The sequence below is a fragment of the Bombina bombina genome, chromosome 5, assembly GCF_027579735.1.
Source record: "Bombina bombina isolate aBomBom1 chromosome 5, aBomBom1.pri, whole genome shotgun sequence".
Taxonomy (NCBI): domain Eukaryota; kingdom Metazoa; phylum Chordata; class Amphibia; order Anura; family Bombinatoridae; genus Bombina; species Bombina bombina.
The window spans coordinates 171310113-171333753 of record NC_069503.1 but is presented as its reverse complement, the minus strand read 5'-3'; the positions used below and the strand labels follow the sequence as shown (position 1 = coordinate 171333753).

Sequence of the window (23641 nt, the reverse complement as noted above, 5' to 3'; positions counted from 1 at the left end):
AAAAATACATATGTCAGGGTTTTTTTTGCAAAACATTTCTTTAAAAAGCCCTGAAAACAGCCCTGACATATGTATTTTTCATATGTGTCCCTTTTTAAAGCGGCAATATGTTCACCCTATCTATAATACAAAAATTATACACTTAGGAACAGCAATGACTATTCCGGCTTCCTCCAATCACAGCATGGCCTCAGACAATGACTACCCTGGGGGGAAAGCCGTGATTGGAGGAAGCCAGATTAGTCATTGCTGACGTGTGAAGAGAGGATTTCCAGGAGGGGGAAGCTGCTCTGGTTGTGAAAAGAAAAAAAGGTACGTTTTTAATCAAAACGGCTGATTTGTAAACTTTGATAAATGAAAGTGCCCCTGTTTTTAATAGTATTTTTAAAAAAAACAGGCTTTCATTCATCAAAGTTTACCTTCACTTTAAGAACTGACGGGAACAAACTGAATCCCACCACTGTGGTTTAATCTAATCAGGCATAATAGCTGAGAATATTCTATTATATATTCTATTATATTCTGTTTTTATCCCTAAATGCAATTTTATAGCATTGCTTAAAAGTACAGGAAAGGTTTAGTCCAAGATGGCTGAACCAGCAGCTATCAAACAAGTTTGTAGTAAACATACTACAATTCTGCAGCCTATTCCAAACAGTGAATTATATTGACTTTACAGCTGACAAAAAAAATAAGCTACATAAATTATAGTTTTGCTGTCCCATGGGTGCTTGGGTAGATAGGCTACAGCAGCACCACAGCCATTTTCACTTTCTCCCTGCAGGCGGGACAGCCAATCAGATATTGTACTGCTTGCCCCACCCACAGCTAGACAATGCAGGATAGTGTGGACTGAAGGACTTTATTCCAAAACTGAACCAGTGCGGCAATTTCTCAGACTCTTTGGAGCTTTGGTAGCATGTTCAATGATCACAAATTAACCCACCACACACACACCAACACCACTCTTTATTATTTCAAGGTAATTATTAGAGAAACATTGTAGTTTATTAACTACTCACTCTAGAAGGATATGTGTTTAATAACCAAAAAGAGTTTAAACAAATAGATAAAGTTCTGCTCTGGAGCTGCAGACAATTGCTTGTCCTGAGCAGGAAACAGCTGGTGAGCCTAAAAAAGCAGCGACAGTAGTACGATCCTGCCAATTACCTTCTGTGTTCAGCTCAGAACTGTATCTATGTGTTTAACCCTTTATGGGTTATAAAAATACAGCTCTAGGGTAAGAAGTAAAAAATGACACACTTCAATGAATTAGAGCATGTAATCTTTCCACTACAATATCTCTTTAAACATTCAGTACTGCTGAGAAGAGGCTATTTAGAATACTATGCCAAGTCTGTTATCTGAATGTACACCAGTATAATAAGATTGTGATAAACGTGTCTGAGGAATATGAAAGTCTTTTGCCTATTAACTGTATAGGTACAGGTATACCTCAAAGACATTGCGTTTTTGGTTCCAGACCCCTCAATAAAGCGAATATAACAATAAAGTGAGTTTCACTAATTGTTTTGTTTCCCAGTGCATATACTGTAGTCAAGTGTGCAATAGCATTATGTCTAAAAAAAAGAATGTACATATCTTAATTAAAAAATACTTTATTGCTAAAAAATGCTAAACATTATCTGAATCTTTAGTGAGTCATAATCTTTTTGCTGGTGTTGTGTGTATATATAGGTGTTTTTATATGTGTATTTATCTGTTTATATATGTGTATGTGTGTTTATCTGTTTATATATGTGTATGTGTGTTTATCTGTTTATATATGTGTATGTGTATGTGTATTTATCTGTTTATATATGTGTATTTATCTGTTTATATATGTGTATTTATCTGTTTATATATGTGTATGTGTGTTTATCTGTTTATATATGTGTATGTGTATTTATCTGTTTATATATGTGTATGTGTATTTATCTGTTTATATATGTGTATTTATCTGTTTATATATGTGTATGTGTGTTTATCTGTTTATATATGTGTATGTGTATTTATCTGTTTATATATGTGTATTTATCTGTTTATATATGTGTATGTGTGTTTATCTGTTTATATATGTGTATGTGTATTTATCTGTTTATATATGTGTATGTGTATTTATCTGTTTATATATGTGTATTTATCTGTTTATATATGTGTATGTGTGTTTATCTGTTTATATATGTGTATGTGTATTTATCTGTTTATATATGTGTATTTATCTGTTTATATATGTGTATGTGTGTTTATATATGTGTATGTGTATTTATCTGTTTATATATGTGTATGTGTATTTATCTGTTTATATATGTGTATGTGTATTTATCTGTTTATATATGTGTATTTATCTGTTTATATATGTGTATGTGTATTTATCTGTTTATATATGTGTATTTATCTGTTTATATATGTGTATGTGTATTTATCTGTTTATAGATGTGTATGTGTATTTATCTGTTTATATATGTGTATCTGTTTATATATGTGTATGTGTATTTATCTGTTTATATATGTGTATTTATCTGTTTATATATGTGTATGTGTATTTATCTGTTTATATATGTGTATGTGTATTTATCTGTTTATATATGTGTATTTATCTGTTTATATATGTGTATGTGTATTTATCTGTTTATAGATGTGTATGTGTATTTATCTGTTTATATATGTGTATGTATCTGTTTATATATGTGTATGTGTATTTATCTGTTTATATATGTGTATTTATCTGTTTATATATGTGTATGTGTGTTTATCTGTTTATATATGTGTATGTGTATTTATCTGTTTATATATGTTGGGAAAATAGCACCGATAGACTTGCTCAACATAGGGTTGCCAGTCCAGTGTTCCCTCTAAGGCCAGTTTTGTGAGTGGCCAGGCAGTGAAACAGTTAATTGGAGCAATTAGCAAACACTGCAAAATGCAGACTGCAAGGTGTGGTTCCCTTATTCACTGTTTCACTGCTGTTCCGCTCACAAAACAGGCCTTAGAGGAAGAGCACAAGCATAAGGCTATCCTACAAACTAGATGAGTTTATACTTTTAGGAGATATCAGGCAGACTTGCTGGGCCTATGGCTCATACCTGCCGTCAATCTGTAACACTGGCTGCCACTAACCTTGAATTTGTAAAAAGAGCAATATCTGCGAAGCACAATAAAATGATGTATGGCTGTACATGTTTCACAGTATGGATTCCGTATTCCACTAGTCATCCAGTTGTCAAAATGTTGTTTTGCTTTATTCTCAAATGTTTTTTTATTTAGGTAATTGATGGTGCAAAATGTTGTTTTGCTTTATTCTCTAATGTTTATTATTTATCAGTCAATTCAACCAATAAAAAGTGAGCAAATGTCCCAGAATGTTTTATAGCAGAGATTACAGACAGATAAAAAAAAAAAAACAAACAACAAAAAAAAACAGTTAGCACTCTGAATTGATCACTGACTTTATTACTAAACATTGGTCTACAAATAGAAATGCATAATCAGGATCAATGTCTAAATGATTTCTTGTTGTCTTGTTTATTAAATGTGCATGCTTCCTGGAATTCTGAGCAATGCGCCCACATTTACAGACCTTCTTAGGTTTACCCCACACATATACAATAAAGATTTTTAATTAAACCTCTGCAGTTTAAAATGTAATGAACAGAATTAGGTAATTGATGGTGCAGAGGGAATGTTTACTATTTTATAGTAAGAAGAGAAGGTTATTATAATATAAACTACAATAAGTACTTTTAATATTTTAACCCCTTGTTTTCAAAGGCTTTTCAAATTAAAGGGCCATTGTACACTAGATTTAGATTTATTTTGCAGAAGATCTATTTACATAGCCCACTGGTTTTCAAACCTGACCTCAGGCCTCACTAACAGGACACATTTTGAGAATATCTAAACTGGAGCACAGGTGAAATAATCAGCTGATTAGTAACCATGGTTATTTTACCTGCTCTCATCCAAGATAATCCTGAAAACCTGACCTGTTGGAGACGCCTGAGGACAGGTTTAAGCATCTTTCATGATATTTTAAATGTATTTACGGCATCATCAATTTGACTTTATGTATATACTTGCCTAAATACCCAATTTACCTAGGACATCCTGTTTTATTTTGAACTCCTGTACCATAAAATCCTGTACCGTAATTGTCCCAGGAATCTGTCCTGCATAATCAAACCAATGTCATTAGGGTGTGGGCTTAAAGTGAAAATGAACGCTAGCGTTTTTGAAACGCTAGAATTTACTATTGAAATAAATAAAGGGGACTTTCATTCATGAAGTATAAGATCCTTCATGTAGAAAGCTCCTTTATTTGTTTCAATCGATCGCCGTTCTTAGCTGCTACAGCAGTCCACGGCAAAAAAAAAAATATTTTGCTAAGAGTTAACGTTTTTACCTCTTAGCCAAAAGCCATGTGGTAAATCCATCTCCCAAGGGTGCCAAGTCGGATTTACCGCACTGCTATTGGCTAAGAGGTGAAAATGTCAATTCTCAAGCCAAACAGTGATCTAATCTAATTTTATGAACAAATATCTGGCAATCTCATACAGTTTACAAGTTAGATCAAATAATTAAAAAATAATTAAATAATTAAAGGGCATAATAGTCGTAAAATTGCATGCTCTAATTGGCTAGAGCGTGTCATTTTCAGACAATCGACCCTACACTACTAGGTGTTTAACCTCTGCAAAGAGAAGGAGCATCAACTGGGACCTGAGCACTGCTGGTACTTAGCGGAAACCATCACTGATCCTAACAAACAGCGCCAGTTACGTAGCTGGGTTGTACAACTAGCGCTGCTAATTGGATCAGCAGCGTTACTATGCGTCACATCCAGTTCCGAAAAGAGCTGAAATGCCACAACCGGACACCTTCTTCCACACTCGGCAGCTAACGAATCTGATGAATGCACATGTCTAGTTGATAGTCTTAAAATGACATGCTCTAAAAAATTACACCATGTAGTACTTTTTTTTTTTTTTTTACTATTATGTTCCATTAATATTTAAAGCATATTGTGTTCAATTTACATGAGATGTATGAGGACAAAGCAACATGTGGGCACGGTGAATATTCAAGAGAATCTGATGGAATTAGATATACTTGTATTATTATTATATTTGTGCCCATACAGTTTGCGAAATAAAACTTTCATGATTCAGATAAGTCATGCAATTTTAAAAAACATTTCAATTTGCTTTTATCATCAAATTTGCTTGGTTTTCTTGGTATTCTTTGTTGAAAGCTAAACCTAGGAAGGCACAAAAGGTAATTTCTAAGCCTTTTGAGGCCGCCTCTTATCTCAGTGCATTTGGCCAGTTTTTCACAGCTATACAGCGCTGGTTCATGTGTGCCTCATAGATAACATTGTGCTCACACCCGTGGAGTTACTTATGAGAGGGCACTGATTGGCTAAAATGTAGGTCTGTCAAAAGAACCGAAATAAGGGGGCAGTCTGCAAAGGCTTAGATACAGGGTAATCACAGGGCAGAGGAAAAATTATATTAATATAACTGTGTTGTTTATGCATAACTGGGGAATGGGTAATAAAGAGATTATCTATCTTTTTAAACAATAAAAATTCTGGAGTATACTGTCCCTTTAATTCTATATAGCTATAAAGTGGCTTTACACTTATCTGTTTAATTCCAGAATTCTGCTATTTTATCCATTCCTGACACTTCAGCTGGGAATCTAATCCATGAATCATGTTTTATGTTAGGTTTTGTTCATATAAACACTCAAATAGCTTGGGAATATGAGGAGAAAGCCATTAATGTAAATGATGACATTGTATCGCTCCTGCAGCCATGTGCTAAACAAGGATTATGGAAAATTGGCCTGGACCATTGGGACAGCAGGTCAGCATTGGGACACAAAAGCAATGGAAATATTAGCAAAGTTCATTTGGAAATGCTAGGAAAAAGATTGAGCATTAACAGAATTATACTTCAATAAGTATATATATATATATATATATATATATATATATATATATATATATATATATATATATATATATGTATATATATGTATATATATATATATATATATATATATATATATGTATATATATATATATATATGTATACACACAGTATATATATATATATATATATATATATATATATATATATATGTGTGTGTGTGCTAACCACGACCACGAGAAACACATGGATAATCAGAGGTTTAAACAACTGATACATAACACTCATGCAGTTGTCAATTACCTCTTGATTGTCCAAAATGCACTCATGAAAATGAGGTTTGTGAGCTCTGCTGTTACCACTCATTTGCCTTCCTTCATAAATATTACCCTCATACCACGAGCCATTGGTATTTCGCTACAAATCATTCCCAGCCTAATGGGAACAACAATTCCCATCATGCCACGCACAATAGTGTGATGTAAGCAGCCACTGTTCTGTCTCAGCTCCTCCTTGGCATGTCACAGTCCCTGAGACATAACATTATACATAGCCACAATTTACAGCTTTTTTTTTAAAACCTTACAAAACCCAGATGTAGTACAGCACCTCCTCCCTAGTGCACAGTGTCCATGGGCCACTGCCTAGCCCTTCATAGACATCCACAATAGCAAAGTTTCAACAGCACTGTAGTTTTCTTAAAGGGATAATAAACCCAAGAACAAATAAAAATTGATAATAAGAGTAAATTAGAAAGTCGCTTAAAATTGCATGCTCTATCTGAATCAAGAAAGAAAAATTTGGGTTTAGTATCCCTTTAAAATACCTTTATTTTTTATGCTTGAGTCAACAGGTATTCCTGTAGACCCAAAACATGGAAAAATAAAGGTATTTTAAGAAAACTACAGTGCAGCTGAAAATTTGCCATTGTGGATTAAAACAATAACCTGACATATATATATATATATATATATATATATATATATATATATATATATATATATATATATATATATATATATATATATATAGTGTGTGTGTTTTTACAGAGAAGATGCACTGCATCAGCAGTAATTCTGTAGCAGTACTCTGAATCTCCTGGTTACAAAATGATTATCTACGTCTGTAGGGGAGGTGTTTCATTTGTTTTGGGAATGCGTGACATCCAAATATCTTAACAACCAAGATTTCAATGCCCCTTTGCTAGAGAATATTACTACCACTACTTCATATGTAATTATAAGATTATCCACAATTCAAAACGGCAAATATTTGTATTTTGAGCTATTTTAACATAAAATGGATCGGTTGCATTAAACACATTATTTTGGTTTAAGAAATACAGTTTCGACTGCATGCCAATTCAACAGAGAAAGTCAGCACAATTATATATATTATTGATACAAGGTATCAATATTTTCATCTAAATAAACAAGGGAAGTTAGAAAACATTAAAAATGAAATTTTATAAAAATCAGCTTTCAACTTTATTTCAAAATCCATATAACTACAGGTGGCCCTCGTTTTACAACGGTTCAATTTACACCGTTTCAGAATAACAACCTTTTTTTCCAGTCATGTGACTGCTATTGAAAAGCATTGAGATGCAGTGCATTTATTAAAATAGCCAGTAGGTGGAGCTGTCCGCTTGTGTTGCAGCAAAGCCAAGCAAGCTGAAATTAATCAGTTTAGCCAGACCTGAGCTATCGAGCAGCTTTCAAAGGAACAAGGTCTTCCTGTCTATAACTCAGTTCAGATTGGAATGCATAGAAAGAACTGTTTGCAGAAAAATGCAAGTGAAGTCTGTGTTATGTAATTATTTTATTAGGTTTATAATGCTGTCTAGCAAACGTTTTTTTGTGTATTTAACTTAAGTTTAATTATATATTCTGTGTTGTGTGATTATTTTATTAGGTTTATAAAGCTTTTAAAATAATGTATTAGGTGTTACTTATGACAATTTTGAGAGAGGCCTGGAACCTATCTCCTTCACTTCCCATTGACTTGCATTATAAACTGGGTTTCAATTTACAACGGTTTTGATTTACAACCATTTCTTTTGGAACCTAACCCCGGCATAAACTGGGGGCTACCTGTACAGAGTGGAGGGAAATAATGTGATCCGGTATTGATTTACATAACCTTTCTTTCATTTTTAAGGTACCTGATTTTAGAAAATATAGTAAATTCAAATATAAAATATTATTTTTTTGTCAGTCAGTTACATTTTTTTAGATAGAGCATACCATTTAAAAAAAAAATTCAAATTAGCTTTAATTATCAAATATACTTAATTCTCGATGGAATTCTTCCTTAAATATAATACCTAGGTATGTCGCGTGCACGTGTCTCAAGAACTACTGTATATGGCAACAATTTTGCAAGAATGCTTTTAAACACTATATGGTACCAGTGCTTGCGCAGTATTAAACATTTCTTAAAGCATTCTTGCAAAAAATTATATATATATATATATATATATATATATATATATATATATATTCAGTAACTTACTCTACCAGGATCCAGCACTCACCATCCCACGACAGTCTCCAAATATTCAAATAGCAAATAGCAGACACAGAAGGCACTCTCCGTCTTTTCAAATGAAGCAAATTAATTGAGGAGGGGGGGGCGACCCCAAAAACATTAACTAATTAAATAGTTTAATTTGAAAAAACAGAGAGTGCCTTCTGTGTCTGCTATTTGAGTATATATATATATATATATATATATATATATATATATATATATATATATATATATATATATATATATATATATATATATATATAATTTCATACTCATCCAGAATGGTAGATTAATGGAAATTTGCAGCCTCAAACAGACAAATATACATACATATATATATATATATATATATATATATATATATATAGTGTGTGACTGGCATATTTTTGAATTTATAAACTTTCAATCACATTTTATTCAGATTATAAAACTGCAGAGTGCTATTTTAATGTCTTTTCCTTGGCAAGGACCACTTCTGATGAAGATATCCAGCAGCTAGCATGAGATACAGGTAAAGTAGCTGTTTTAAGCTCATGGATGTGTTAAATTCCCTTGTGCCCTTCTTGTATCTTCTCCCACCCCCTTGTACAGAAGTTGATCTGTTTGATTAACCTGTGTTCTTTTTTTAGATCCTTGTTTATTGTGCTTTTGCTCAGCTAATGGATGTACTGGCAAAACAGGTGTATGGCACAATTAGGAAGGAAGAATTAAAATGCATTTATTTTGCACTTAGCAAGGACTAAGTAGCATTGTTATTTTTTGCAATCACATTTTTATTTCTAGATTAGATATTTTTACAATTCACACAGTACAGCAAAAATAAATACATAGATAAATAAATACATGTTTGAAATAAATCTGATTCTTGGCTCATCCATTTAGTGCAAGGGAGCAGTCAGATACTGTCACTAAAGGTCCACTTAATGCAGTATAATTACTTCATTAACAACTGCATAATAAAAAAGACAATGATTTAACACCTACTCTGAATTTCAAATAAGTAATAGATTTTTTTCTGACAAATTTATTTTTCTCCCATTTTCCGTCCCCCTGTACCATGTGACAGACACCAGCCAATCACAAACTAGTATACGTATACCCTGTGAGTTTATGCACACAATCAGTAGGATCTTGTTCCCCAGAAAATGTAAATATAAAAAGACACTAAAATTTGATAATAATGAAGTAAATTGGAAAGTGTCTTAAAACTGCTGCTCTATCTGAATGATAAGTTTATTTTGACTTGAGTGTCCCCTTAAATAACAGGCATCACTTCTGAGGCGTAAACTAAAATACAGCTGATTTTCGCCTGTGTACGTGATTATGTTTTTACTGTGACAAATAAAAGTTCATTTTTATTTACTACAGAGGAGTCTGCCTTTTTCCTTTGTACTTTTTCAACCGTAAGAAACTGACACAAAATAGCATATGGGCCATGCCAAACCATTTATATGTTACAAATATAAATATATATGTATAAAAAATATCACTATAGTTTACAGCTCAAGGGTTAAAAGTTAGTAGTCCTTAGAAGTAGGTAGCCCAGAGGGAAAAAAGTTACTTGTCCACTCATAGGAAAAAGATAGGAAAAGTCAATTGTTTACTCCTCTGCTGCTATTTCTTACTAGTCCAGGACTAGTAGAAAATTTCATCCATAAACATATATATTTATATGTGACTTAAAATGAAAAAAATACATGAGAAAGACGCACACGTACAAGACGCACACATACACACAAATACGAAGTAAAATATTGAAAAAAATAGTTACTAATTGGCTTCAGCAATTTTTGTCCACTAGTTAAAATTTTTAAAGTGATAATAAATATCTTACATACAAGCCTTAAAGTGATGGTAGATAATTTACCATCACTAAAAATAAAGGCTATCCGTTTAAAAAAAAAAAGAAGATAAAAAGTGCCTTTTTTTTTCATTGCGGCTTCACTGACAGCCCACGGGCACTGCTCGTTTTTTCAATGAGGTAATGTTTCCACCTCTTAGCGAATAGCAGTGCTTGTCTACAGCATAATGCCGATCGGCCCACATGGCTATTGGCTAAGAGGTGGAAATGTCACCTAATTAAAAAAATTAGCTGTTCCATGGGCCGTCAGAGCTGCTTATCTAAGCAGTGAAGCCGCAGCGAAATAAAGACACCTTTTCATCAGCTTTTTTAAACTGAAGGTGATCTTTACTTTTAGTGATGATAAAACCCTAGTATTTTTAAACTATTCTTTATGTGTGTGTGTGTGTGTGTGTGTATATGTGTATATATATATATATATATATATATATATATATATAGACTATTATTTGCATTTTAGAACACAACAAAAACAAAACAAATACACAGACAGAGAAGATTATGACTTACAGGCAGGGAGGGAAAATAGTAACATTTGAAAATTTTACTTTTTAAAATGATTCATTAAAAAGTTTGTCTTTCAGAATCAGTTTGGATTTTGGAATTCCAGATTTGGGGATTTGTAGCCGTTTATAAATATACACACACTATTGTATATTTTATTAAGACATCTCAGCAGCTATGTATACAATTTTCTTTTCAATTCCTTGTAGTAATTCAATATGTTTTCAAATAGTAGTAGCATGTTTCAAAGCATTATTCTACAGTATTGAGTTTTTGCGGTTCATTAAGAATATAAGTGACATAATATAAAGATGACATTGCTAATAAAGGGAGTGTTGCAGCAGTTCCTTTAAGGAAAGTTTCAGTGTCAGAATACAGTATCATTTATATAGAATCAGTATGTTAAAGAGATTTCCTACTTATCCTGTCCTGGCTATGGACACAAAAGTTTGCAGTCTTTTTTTTCCAGGGCTTTTTGTCTGACAGTCTGAGGGATAGGATTAACAGCTGCTGCTGTGTGGTCAAAGGAAGCAGAACTATTTGAAAACCGCAACGACAACATTAACACGAGACAACAAGTCAGCGAGCTCCTCCACCTTACAAGCCTCTCAGCTTTGCACTGATTGATTCTTGGCGCGCATGCACACGGTCTAGCAGCGTAGCATGTAGCAGCTGTTGTCAAGGCGTGTGACACACAAGTACGCGGCCTTTCCTTCCCCGAGTTGAAAAAAGAAAAAGAAAAACGGAAATGCCAGAGGTCCTGTTGGCACGCTACTGTGCACCTGCCAAGCAACGTGAATGTAACGCCTTTGTGGCTGTAGTGGCAACAATTTAATGAAGAAAGTCATTTTACACAATTTCGATAACAAAAGTGATTAAAGGAAGATTAATCTCCACATTTTATAAGTGTATTAAGAATATTAATTATATTCATTATTATTTTTTTTCTGCATTTGTTGTAAAATATATCTGTTTGTCCAGCTCCCTTAAAAGAGGCTGAGGAGCCTGCATTATAGTTATGATTAAATTAAATGACCCTGCAACATCATACACAGTAATTAATGAGATCACAGTACAACCTCAAAGGGGACCACGAGCATCAATTCCCCCAGGCTTTTTAAAGTGTGTATCTCTGAACGGCTCTTGATTTGCACAACCTTGTATTGTGTGCTAACATAATGACTGTGTTGAATGTTTTGCTGATTTTCTTCAATGCAATACTTAACGACAAGAAACGCAATTTTTTTTCTTTGATGAAGAAGCAGCAAAGCACTACTGGGAGCTAGTCAACACATTGGGTGAACAAATAACATGGGGCATATATGTGCAGCCACTAATCAGCAGCTCCTGGGCCTATCTATGTATCCTTTTCAACAAAGGATACCAAGAGAACAAAACAAATGAGATAATAGAAGTAAATTGAAAAGTTCTTTAAAATTAAATGTTCTACCTGAATCATGAAAAAATAAATTTGGGTTTCATGTCCCTTTAATTGCTAGTATATCAGAGGCGAGATTACATAGATGGCGCAGGTTTCAGCATAACTGCTGAAACCCACCCGTAATTTAACCTTGCACATCGGGGAATCACATAAACCCCGCAGGCAGTTCATAAAGTGCCGTAAGTTGGATAAACTAGCGTTGTCCAGAAATGTGTATTTACAGCACTTTAGAAACTGCCGGTGCCTAAGAAAATAAAAATGAATACAAAATCTTCCGTAAAAGTCTAACCCGCCTCCCAAAAATTAACCCAACACGTCAAAACCACTATATCCGCCATCACCCCCATATCGGAACTAATAATACATTTATTAACCCCTAAACCAACAACCCCCACAACGCAATATGCCTAATTAAACTATTAACCCCTAATCCGCCATTAACCCACATTGCAATCTACCTAATTAAAGTATTAACCCCTAAACCGCAAAACCCCCACATAGCAATAAACCTAATTAATCTATTAACCCCATAAACCGCCAAACCCCCACATGGCAATACACCTAATTAATCTATTAACCCCTAAACCGCCAAACCCCCACATAGCAATAAACCTAATATAATTACTAAGCCCCCTAACCTAACACCCCCTAAATTAACCCCATTACATAAATTAAAAAATACTAGGTTACAATTAAAAACCTAACATTACTTTAAAAATAAAAAAACTAAGTTTAAATTAATCTAAAATTACAAAAAAATAAAAATGTCTAACATTACAGAAAATAATAAACCAAATCATCAAAATACAAAAATTAAACCTAATCCCTACGAAAATAAAAAAGCCCTCCCAAAATAAAAATACCCCCTTATCTATCTTAGAATAGGGATTTTGGGCACTGTAAAAGAGCTGAATGCCATTTTAAATGCAGTAAAATAGCTGAATGTCCTTATAAGTGCAATGCCCATACAAATGCCCCTTTAGGGGCAATGGGTAGCTTAGGTTTTTAGTGTTTTTTATTTTGGGGGGTTTGGTGGGGGGTTTACTGTTAGGGGGGACTTAGATTTTTTTTTAATGCAAAAGAACTGTTTAACTTAGGGCAATGCCCTACAAAAAGCCCTTTTAAGGGCTATTGGTAGTTTAGTATTAGAGTAGGGGGTGTTTTTATTTTGGGGGGGCTTTTTTATTTTCACAGGGATTAGGTTTAATTTTTTTTATTTTTGATAATTTGGTTTATTATTTTCTGTAATGTTAGACTTTTTTATTTTTTGCAATTTTAGATTAAATTAAACTTAGTTTTTTATTTTTAAAGTAATGTTAGGTTTTAAATTAGGGGTTAATAGTTTTATTAGTTATTGCGGTGGGGGTTGGCGGTTGACAGGTAGATAGATATTGCGCATGCATTAGCTGTTAATATTAGTTAATATTTTCAGGCAGTTACAGGAGTTACGGTGCTCACATACTCAGTGCAAGGATTGCTGCGTCTGCCTATGTGAGGCGAGGTGAAGATGGAGTAAAATTTCTCCATTTTCGCTGCGTAAGTCCTTGCGCTGAATATGTGATACCGATTTGTGACATGGTTCTATGTTAGCTTATGGGAGTAAAAATTGCGGGTGACGGGTGAAATATACGCGCCACATTTATATGCGGTGCTGTATATGTCATAGCGAAATCGCTTAAAAAACTGTGTCACCGGCTATTGCCTAAATAAAATCTTTTTTTTTTGTTCTCTTGCTATCTTTATTTAAAAAGCAGGAATGTGATGCATAGGAGCCGGCACATTTTTGGTTGAGGAGCCGGCACATTTTTGGTTGAGAACCTGAGTTATGCTTGCTTATTGGTGGGTAAATGTAAGCCTCCAATAAGCAAGCCATATCCATAATGCTGAACCTATAATGGGCTGGCTGCTAAGATTTAAATTCCTGCTTTTAAAATAAAGATAGCAAGAGGACGAAGAAAAAAATTGATAATAGGAGTAAATTAGAAAGTTGCTTAAAATGTTATGCTCTATCTGAATCATGAAAGAAAAAATTTGGGTTCAGTGTCCCTTTAAACCTCTTGCCCATCATAGCTTGACTAGGCAAGTTTAGTATCCAAGTAATCTCATGCAACCCATCTACATATAAAGTACCGGCTTGAGGCTTAAAAAATCCCTTTTATGGTCGGGAGGTTAATCCGTCATCTACCTCCTACCATCTTCAGATCCCTTAAGGCATCAGGGTAGACAAAAAAAAAAAGTAGCCTCTTACATTTTTTTAGTTGCCAAGGAAGGAATGTAATCATTATAGTAAAGTATTTAGGAGCTAAGAGTTATATTTACAAAGCCAAACTTTTTCCTGCTTGATTTTTTTTTCTTACCTGTAATTAACATTTTATATTAATATTCAAATTTAAAAAGATAACCTTCTTATTAACCTTATTTTTATTGACATTTTTGAAATACTAATTATTAAATAAAATGTATCAAAACCAGTCAACATACAATAGAGTAAAGTTATGCAAAGTAAATATCAGCATTTAAAGAGCATGTCATTTTAAGACTAGGGACCCTGCACCTCCGTGGTTAACACCCACATAGGGCTTAAACGCAGAGCAGAAGTACTGACCGGAAAATTACACTGACCCAGTGCTAGTCATACAAGCCAGCAGCAGTTTCCACTCGGGAACAGCAGTAAATCTGAGAATCCCAAGCAGTACTTCTACTATGTGTTTAACCCATTTGTATTAGTTACAGGGTCACTTGTCTTAAAAGAAACCAGAGCATGTAATTTGTAAGCTATAATTGTCTTTTAAGCACATCATTGCAAATGATTCATATACAGTATAGATGTCTTAAAAACATTTTTAAACTGTAATTTTTGTAAAATACAATTATCAATATATTGTGATCCAGGGTCTTACTTTTGGAAAGCTTCTTGAGTATGTTGATTTTATGTGCATTTCGGGTAATTCGTTAGCTGACGAATGTGGGCGCTCGCTGCACTTTGCAGCTTTAAGAGAAAGATTTCTTCTTGTGAAAGAGCAACACACTAAAATCTGTAGAACTTTTAAAAAAAGAAATCCAGTTTTAGAAATAGCCAGCTGACACAACCGGTCGTCTTCTTCCACATTCGGCAGCTAATGAATGACCCAAATGCATATGACTAGCTGATTTAATCTCCTTTTACAGCGGCCAATTAGGTAAATATATCTGAATTATTGTACTGATAAATAAATTACGGTGCAGCATGTTGCAGGGTCAAGATTCTAAAGTATGCAAGATGCCCTCAAGCATCTCTTGGGCAGAAGAAATGCAACAATTAAAAAATAACAAATCCTTTAACAAAATGAGGAAAGTGCATTCAAATTATTTAATTTACGAGCCATGATTAAACATTTTATGGTGTTTTAAAAGTGTAACGTCCTTTTAAAAAGAATGTGAAAAACTTAAGTAACAACGTTTGATAACATTAGCCAAAGTGCTTTTTGGCTCTCTATTTACAAATGCAAGTTCTTGACAACAAGTGTATACTAAAGCGTATACTAAAGATCCATTCATACAGATGTACAGTATACAAACTTCAGATTGCTTCTGTTTTTGTAATAGGTCTTTTCATATGTAGGTGAGGGGGGAGGGGGTTAGGGTCTGCTCTCTCAGCCCCTTTCACTGGGTGTCCCAGACTAATGTTATAAACAGTGCTAAATTGGGAGCTTTTAAGTAAGATTTTAAAAGTTTTCATACTGGATTTTTATATCAGTATCTGTGCATATTATTATTTATAGTAGTGTATATTATGTGCAGTTAAATGAAAATTATTGTATACTGTCCCTTTAAGCTTTTATCACAGAGTGAATTTCATTCACATACAAACAAAAAAAGCAGCCAGTTTAGGAACACCTCTTAGGTGGTTGTTCCTTTTTTGTCATTGACACAATATATCAGTTTCCCCCTTCATGGGGGTATTTTGATAAAAGACATATTGCATGAATACATTCGGAATAAGTGCCTAAATTGAATGCCCTTTCAAACATGGATATGCAGAAATTATTTACTGGAAACTCTGATTTTAAAACCATACATTCCCTTTTTAACCTATAAGGGAAAACATGTGACAGCCATCAACCTTAAAAAGGTTTAAAGAGACATTAACAATAGATTTTTCTTTGCATAAATGTTTTGTAGATGATCCATTTATATAGCCAATGCAGGTTTTTTGTTTTTTTTAATGTATAGTTTTGCTTATTCTTAAATAACATTGCTCTGATTTTCAGAATTCTAACCAAGCCCCAAAGTTTTAGAAGAATACTGATGTATACCTACTCCAGCTTGCTCCTGTTTGTGTAAAGGGTCTTTTCATATGCAGAGGAAGGGGGAGGGGGGAGTGTCTTCTTTTCCCCCACTTGAAATGGGTGTTCCCACTACCTTTTTAACAGTGCTAAACGGGGAGCTTCTAAGTAAGTTTTTAAAAGGTTTTATATTGGATTTTTAGATCAGTATATGTGCATATTATTCTTTAAAGTAGTGTCTGTTACATGCAGTTATATAAAAAATGGTGTATACTGTCCCTTTAAGCACAAAAACCAACTTCAGTTCTGGAACACCCTCATTTTGCTCCAGATGAGAAATTAGCTAGTGACTTGGGCATACACATGTATGTCTGCTTCTCATTGATCTCTAGCTGTATCCTTATATGGAGAGGCACACAAACACGACTTTTGCTATGTATTTAACCCCTTTACAGGGATTAAAACATAATAATAGAAATTAATTAAATATAATTAATTTGAGCATACATTTTTTTACACTAGAATGTCCCTTTAAAACCGGTCCTGAAAAACGTTATATATAAGGATGAAAGATATGAAATATCGTTTTGTAAGTGCCCAGTTCAATGTGATATAAGTATTACCATATTTTCTTTAAAGGGACATTCAACACTTAGTGTAACATGTTTTTATATTGTAAATTAAAAAACGGAGGTCCGCCTACACTATACCCCTCCTTCCTTGCCGCCTTGCTTCTGTCCTAATCAGCGGCACTAACTACTCTAATACCCAGTCAATATGGATGCCGAACTCCCCCCACTATTACGTAGCTGCCTTCTTCTTAAACTGATAAGCAAATCAGAATCCAGTCCTCGGACAGAAATTGCACGCGCGGAGGGAGGGGTATAGTGTAGGCGGACCTCCGTTTTTTAATTTACAATATAAAAACATGTTACACTAAGTGTTGAATGTCCCTTTAATTTAGGTCCTTAATCTTTTTTTTCTGAGGTTCACTGACCATGTTGATCCGCAAAACATATCATCAATGATAAGCCTAATTACTTTATGCAGTAGTTAAAAGAAAATCATAGTCAGGTGTCTGCCTTTACTTATCGCATGCTGCATAGTGTGCGTTGTTTAAAGAAAAATACCACCGTTTAGGTGCGCCTACTCTAGGGACCGAAATGCTTGTGTGCTGTTACGTGCTAGTGAAGTGAACTGACACATGATGTTACCTCAGGGAAGTATGGTACTTTCTCACCCAAGAATCAATTACTTAGTGGGGGCCAAAGCGTAATGCAACAGGATATTCTCATAAAAAAGGTAAAAACAGACATTTTAATTTTAGCATGCATAATGATATTTTTTTATCTAACTATGGACTACAGCAAAATGATCAGTTTCTCTGGTTTTGCTATAGTAAAATGAACATTTTTGTTTTATTCGATGAACTACTGACAACATTTCTCCCACATTCCAAATGAAAATATTGTCATTTAGAGCATTTGCAGAAAATGACAAGTGGTCAAAATAACAAAAAAAGATGCAGTGTTTTTAGACCTCGAATAATGCAAATAAAACAAGTTCACATTCATTTATAAACTACACAATACTAATGTTTTAACTTAGGAAGAGTTCAGAAATCATTATATGGTGGAATAACCCTCATTTTCAATCAGAGACTTCATGCGTCTTGGAATGCTCTCCACCAGTCTTTAGCATTGCTGTTTGGTGACTTAGTGCCACTCCGGCCTCAAAAATTCAAGCAACCCGGCTTTGTTTGGTTTGTGACCAATCATCTTCCTCTTGCTCACATTCCAGAGGTTTTCAGTGGGGTGCAGAGATTTGGCTGGTCATGACAGGGTCTTGATCTGGGGGTCCTCCATCCGCACCTTGATTGACCTGGCTGTGTGGCATGGTACATTGTCCTGTTGGAAAAAACAATCCTCAGAGTGGGGAACATTGTCAGAGCAGAAGGAAGCAAGTTTTCTTCTAGGATAAACTTGTACGCATCTTGAATAATGCACCTTTTATAAAGATAAATCCGCTGGATTCCAGCCTTGCTGAAGAACCCCCAAAAATTCACCAATCCTCCACCAAATGTTAAAGTGGGTGAGAGGCCTACAAGCCACAGTGACTTACAACCACTATGAAATTTGGTGAAGGATTGGTGATGATATGGGGGTGCTTCAGCAAGGCTGGAATCTGGAAGATTTATCTTTGTGAAGAACGCATTAATCAAGCCACGTACAAAGTTATCCTGGAAGAAAACTTGCTTCCTTCTGCTCTGACAATGTTTTCCAACTCTGAGGATTGTTTTTTTCCAGCAGGTCAATGCACCATACCACACAGCCAGGTCAATCAAGGTGTGTATAGAGGACCATCAAATCAAGACCCTGTCATGGCCAGTCCAATCTCCAGACCTGAAACCCATTGAAAACCTCTAGAATGTGATCAAGAGGAAGATGGTTGGTCACCATCATACAAAGCCGGGATGCTTGAATTTTTGTGCCAGGAGCGGCATAAAGTAAATCAACATCAATGTGAAAGAATAGTAGAGAGCATGTCAAGATGCATGATTGAAATTCAGGGTATTCCAACAAATACTAAGTTAAAACATTAATATCGTGTTGTTTAAAAATAAATATGAACTTGTTTTCTTTGCATTATTCGAGGTCTGAAAACACTGCATCTTTTTGGTTATTTTAACCAGTTGTCATTTTCTGCAAATAAATGCTCTAAATGACAATATTTTTATTTGGAATTTGGGAGAAATGTTATCAGTAGTTTATAGAATAAAACAAAAGTGTTCTTTAAATTCAAACACATACCAATAAATAGTAAAACCAGAGAAACTGCTAATTTTGCAGTGGTCTCCTATTTCTTTCCAGAGCTGTCCGTGTATGTGTATATATATATATATATATATATATATATATATATATATATATATATATATATATATATATATATATATATGTGTGTGTGTGTGTGTATGTATGTATGTATGTATATAAAACCGTAAAATCCTTTTAAATATAATTACACTAGGTGCAAGCAAATCAGATAAACACTAATAGCTAAAAAAAGTCTTAGAATTAGGGTACCTAGTGATTTCTAAAACACTTTGAATACATGGGCTGGAACTACTCACAGACCCAGAAAAATATGAATTTGGTCTTTACAGAAACCAGTTGTAGAGGACAAACTCTGTGCGCCAAACTGGGAGAGGTAAAGCTATACTGAGCGATTGATTAGACAATCCTGCTGTACTGCCACATACTTAAAAAAAGAAAAGATAAATAAGAATGAAATAAGAATGAAATTGGCTTGCTATTGCCAGTTGGACATTAGATAAAGAAAAAAGATTGAATATCATAACCTTAAAGGAACATGCAACCCAATATTTTTAGTTTGTGATTCAAGTAGAGCATATATGATTTTAAACAACTTTCCAATTTACTTCTACTATCAAGTTTATTTCTCTTAGTATCCTTTGCTGAAGGAGCAGCAATGTACTACTGGGAGCTAGCTGAACACATCAGGTGAGCCAATGACAAGAGGCATATATGTGCATCCACCAATTAGAAGCTAGTTCCCAGTAGTGCATTGCCTCCTAGGTATGATTTTCAACAAAGGATACCAAGAGACTGAAACAAATGACATAATAGAATCAAAATGAAAAGTTGTTTAAAATGATATGCTCTAGGTGAAATAAAAAAAATGGATTTCTGTCCCTTTAAAGTTTTTATAACAATGGAACTAAGTTATAAACCCCACAACTTTCAGAAAAAATATTTTCATATAAAATGATTACAAACTTTTATGGTTTCTAGAAGAAGACATAATGAAGTAATAGATTTATTTTACTTGGATACTCTTCCATTCTCTGGTCATGATCTCAACAAATTGAACCTCAATTATGAATTTAAAACAATACAAATGAAAAAGCATAAGCATGAAATTTGCCTAATTCTCTGAAATGCAGAGCTGGCCACACCCCACAGGAGTGAACAGAGCATCTGAATTGGATTTGCTATGAATGTAATAAAAAACAACAACTTTCTCTCATTGCAGACAGCTATTTTTCATTTTGACTGCCATAATTCACTACAATTCAAATCTGATATGCCAAGCAACAAAATTATAAGAAAAATATGATATAAGTAATATAATGCGGCTATTGCCAGAATGCTAGGGTATATATCTATGAGTTATCAAACTAATACCCATAATAAAATAATGACAAAATCTTTAATGAATGCAGCATTTTAAAAATCTGTAATTAATTCTCTGTCCGGTTGTCTTTAATGGTAACACTGCAATGGGATATACAGCCCTTAGGCACCAAGTTGTAATTAAATCCCAACAACAAAGCAAATAACAATTAAAATGGAATCCCATCACTAAAAAGTAGGAACTATAAACATTCCATTTGCCTAGATTAGGGAATACTTATTTTACAGGCCAAATAGCCACCTTTGGACAATTATTTAAAGCATCCCCCCCCCCCCAAGAAAATGATCAGAATCTTAGGTTCTGCACTAAAATCAAATCAATCTAAAAGAATTGATGGGTGTGTGCAGCCATTGTGTCTACTAAAATAAAAATCTAAGTATCTTAGCCACAAAGTAGCTAATTATTGTGCGACTGTTCAAAAATCAAGAACTAACAGTATAACTCAGCAGTGCAAAGTTCTCTCAATAGTAAGTACCCGTAAAGCAAAAGTCCTAAATAAATATTTAAATAACAATAATTAAATAATTATATCTTGATATTGTTATAACTCACTATGTCCTGGCTGAAAATATAATTTTTATTGCAATACTCTATCTGTATTAAAAAAAAAATAAAAAAATAAAAAATCACTGCACCTGTCAACTCATGTAGACAATTAATGCAATAATAAATAATGTGATGTAGTTAAAATTATAGCTAACCATTAAATGCCAAGGGTGTTTATTATGGGTTACACAGTGCTGACTGTTCTTTTCGTAATAAATAACTATACAATTGTACTGAACATGCATATATAAGAGTTTAGAGTGACTATATATATATATATATATATATATATATATATACACACTCATATACACAGAAACAAATATGTGTATATATATATTATCAACTACATTGTCCTTGCTTATGTTAACACTATAATGCATACTTTTTTTATTGATTTACTATACTACCAAATCCAGTAAATAAATTGGTTTTGTTCTTAGAGGGTTAAACATTATTAAATCTCTTTAGAATAGATTTGACATGTTAATTAGACATCAAACATACTTTCGACATCATGATGAGTATAATTCCAGAAGCCAAGTGCATTACATTGTGTAATTTAGTTATATAATCACATGGGCAGTTTGATGTGTACAGACATAAGATATTAACAGACCTGCACATCAGACTCTTTTAGAAGCAAAATACATTTTGCTTTTTGTACTTTTCAAATACTAAAATGCAATTTAAATGATTGTAGAAAAAGAACAAAAAATAAATAATGAATTCAATACAATAAAGGCAGGTTACAAGGTTAAATTCTGCAATTAAACTTGTGTTCAAAGGTTTATCTTGTGATATATTAAAATGTCAAAAATCCTGGGATGGTTTCCAACAGAAAATATTATATTTTATAGCTTTGTCGCTCACCGCAGTTCCAACCCTTAAAAGATATTGACAGCACTGCTTTTAAATGTAAATAAATAAATATATATATAAATGGGGGGGGGGGGATATATTATGCTAATGTTATAATAATATATATTTTGGTAGATTGATAAATAATGCTGCCATTCTAAATGTTTTCAATTTAAAAAAAAAATATATACAAAAGTATGTTTATCTTAAATATAATTAAATATCTATCAAATAATACAATTCTGGAGTTATCTTTTTTTTTGTAGTGGTTATAATAACACTTAAATGATCCTTCTGATTTAATGCCAAGATATTACAGATAGACTGTATGTCAGAAAGGTAAGGATACTGCTTCTTACCTTGAAGAATGGCTGTCCTGGGAACTGTTCTTTAAGAACTCTAAATCTGCAGATAAACTCCACAAAAAGCTCTCCTCTACCCCTGAAGCTTAGTCCAATTAAAAGCCCAGCTCATGTTGTTCCTGTGGGAGGCACAAATAGTAGGGAATCCGCCCCCAGCAGCTGCTTTTTTGCCAGGCTGTATTATAAAAATATGACACTCAACAGAGGCCTCACTAGATGGTCCAAAATGATGTGTTGTGGAGTCAAGATAGATGCATTATCTGTAGATGCTCTTGTGATTTGCACCTCCTCTGAGACTCTGTGTCCTATACTCAGTTGAAGCTCAGAGCTACTCTCAAGGTAACTGTTCTGTCTATTATAGTTATTATGTTGATGACACCTGGTGGTTTTACATTGTAATTACAGCTTAGTTCCTCTCCAGAATGAATCAGTAAGTGGCTCTTGTTAATAAAATTCTCAATTGTCAATAAAAAGTTTTTACTTTCAGTTTCACAGCAGCCATCATAGCTTCAAGAAGCATGGAAATCACCTCTTCATATTTGCCTATAGATATACATATGCCTGTAAGTTATTAATTGTTTGCTAAGAGTTCATTGTATATTTGAATTGCATTGCTATTTGCTGTAAGGTTTAAAGGGACAGTATACTGTAATGTAAAATAGTTTTTCCTTCAATGTGTTTACAATTGCTTTTTTTACAAACTGCAGAGTAAAAAAATGTATGAAAATTAGCTTTTTAAGGTTTATTTGTGTATATTAAAGCTCTTATTTTGTGTTTTGAAGCCACAACCAAATAAAATGGGTTGAGCTTGTAGGCATAATCAGATCTCATTACTTTATCATATTGTGTACATATACCTGTTTCTTTATCTTATATCTGTCCATTAAACAATCACCAGTACTTGGAGAGAACAATGGAAAATCAACATTTTATTACCTTATCTCTGCTATATGCCACTGGGAGTGTAATTTCTTCTGCTGGCTGTGTTTACAAAGCTTATCTATAGCTTGGACCTGCGGCCACAAACTTTCAGAATAGGTGGGGATACCACAAGCTAAATCAATTATTTCAAATGCCAGTATAAGGGTAAAGGAGCTACTTGTAAACAATTTAATACA

The 23641-nt window shown here is 33.6% G+C and overlaps 1 protein-coding gene across 1 annotated transcript in view; it reads right to left on the bottom strand.

Annotated features, from left to right (window-relative positions):
* Positions 1-23032, bottom strand: part of LOC128660139 (sodium channel protein type 4 subunit alpha-like) — a 659663-nt gene extending 636631 nt beyond the window's left edge. Inside the window, 1 exon segment of the mRNA XM_053713786.1 lies at positions 22521-23032. The gene's annotated coding sequence lies outside the window, so the exon portion shown is untranslated.
* Between the last annotated feature and the right edge of the window lie 609 nt (positions 23033-23641).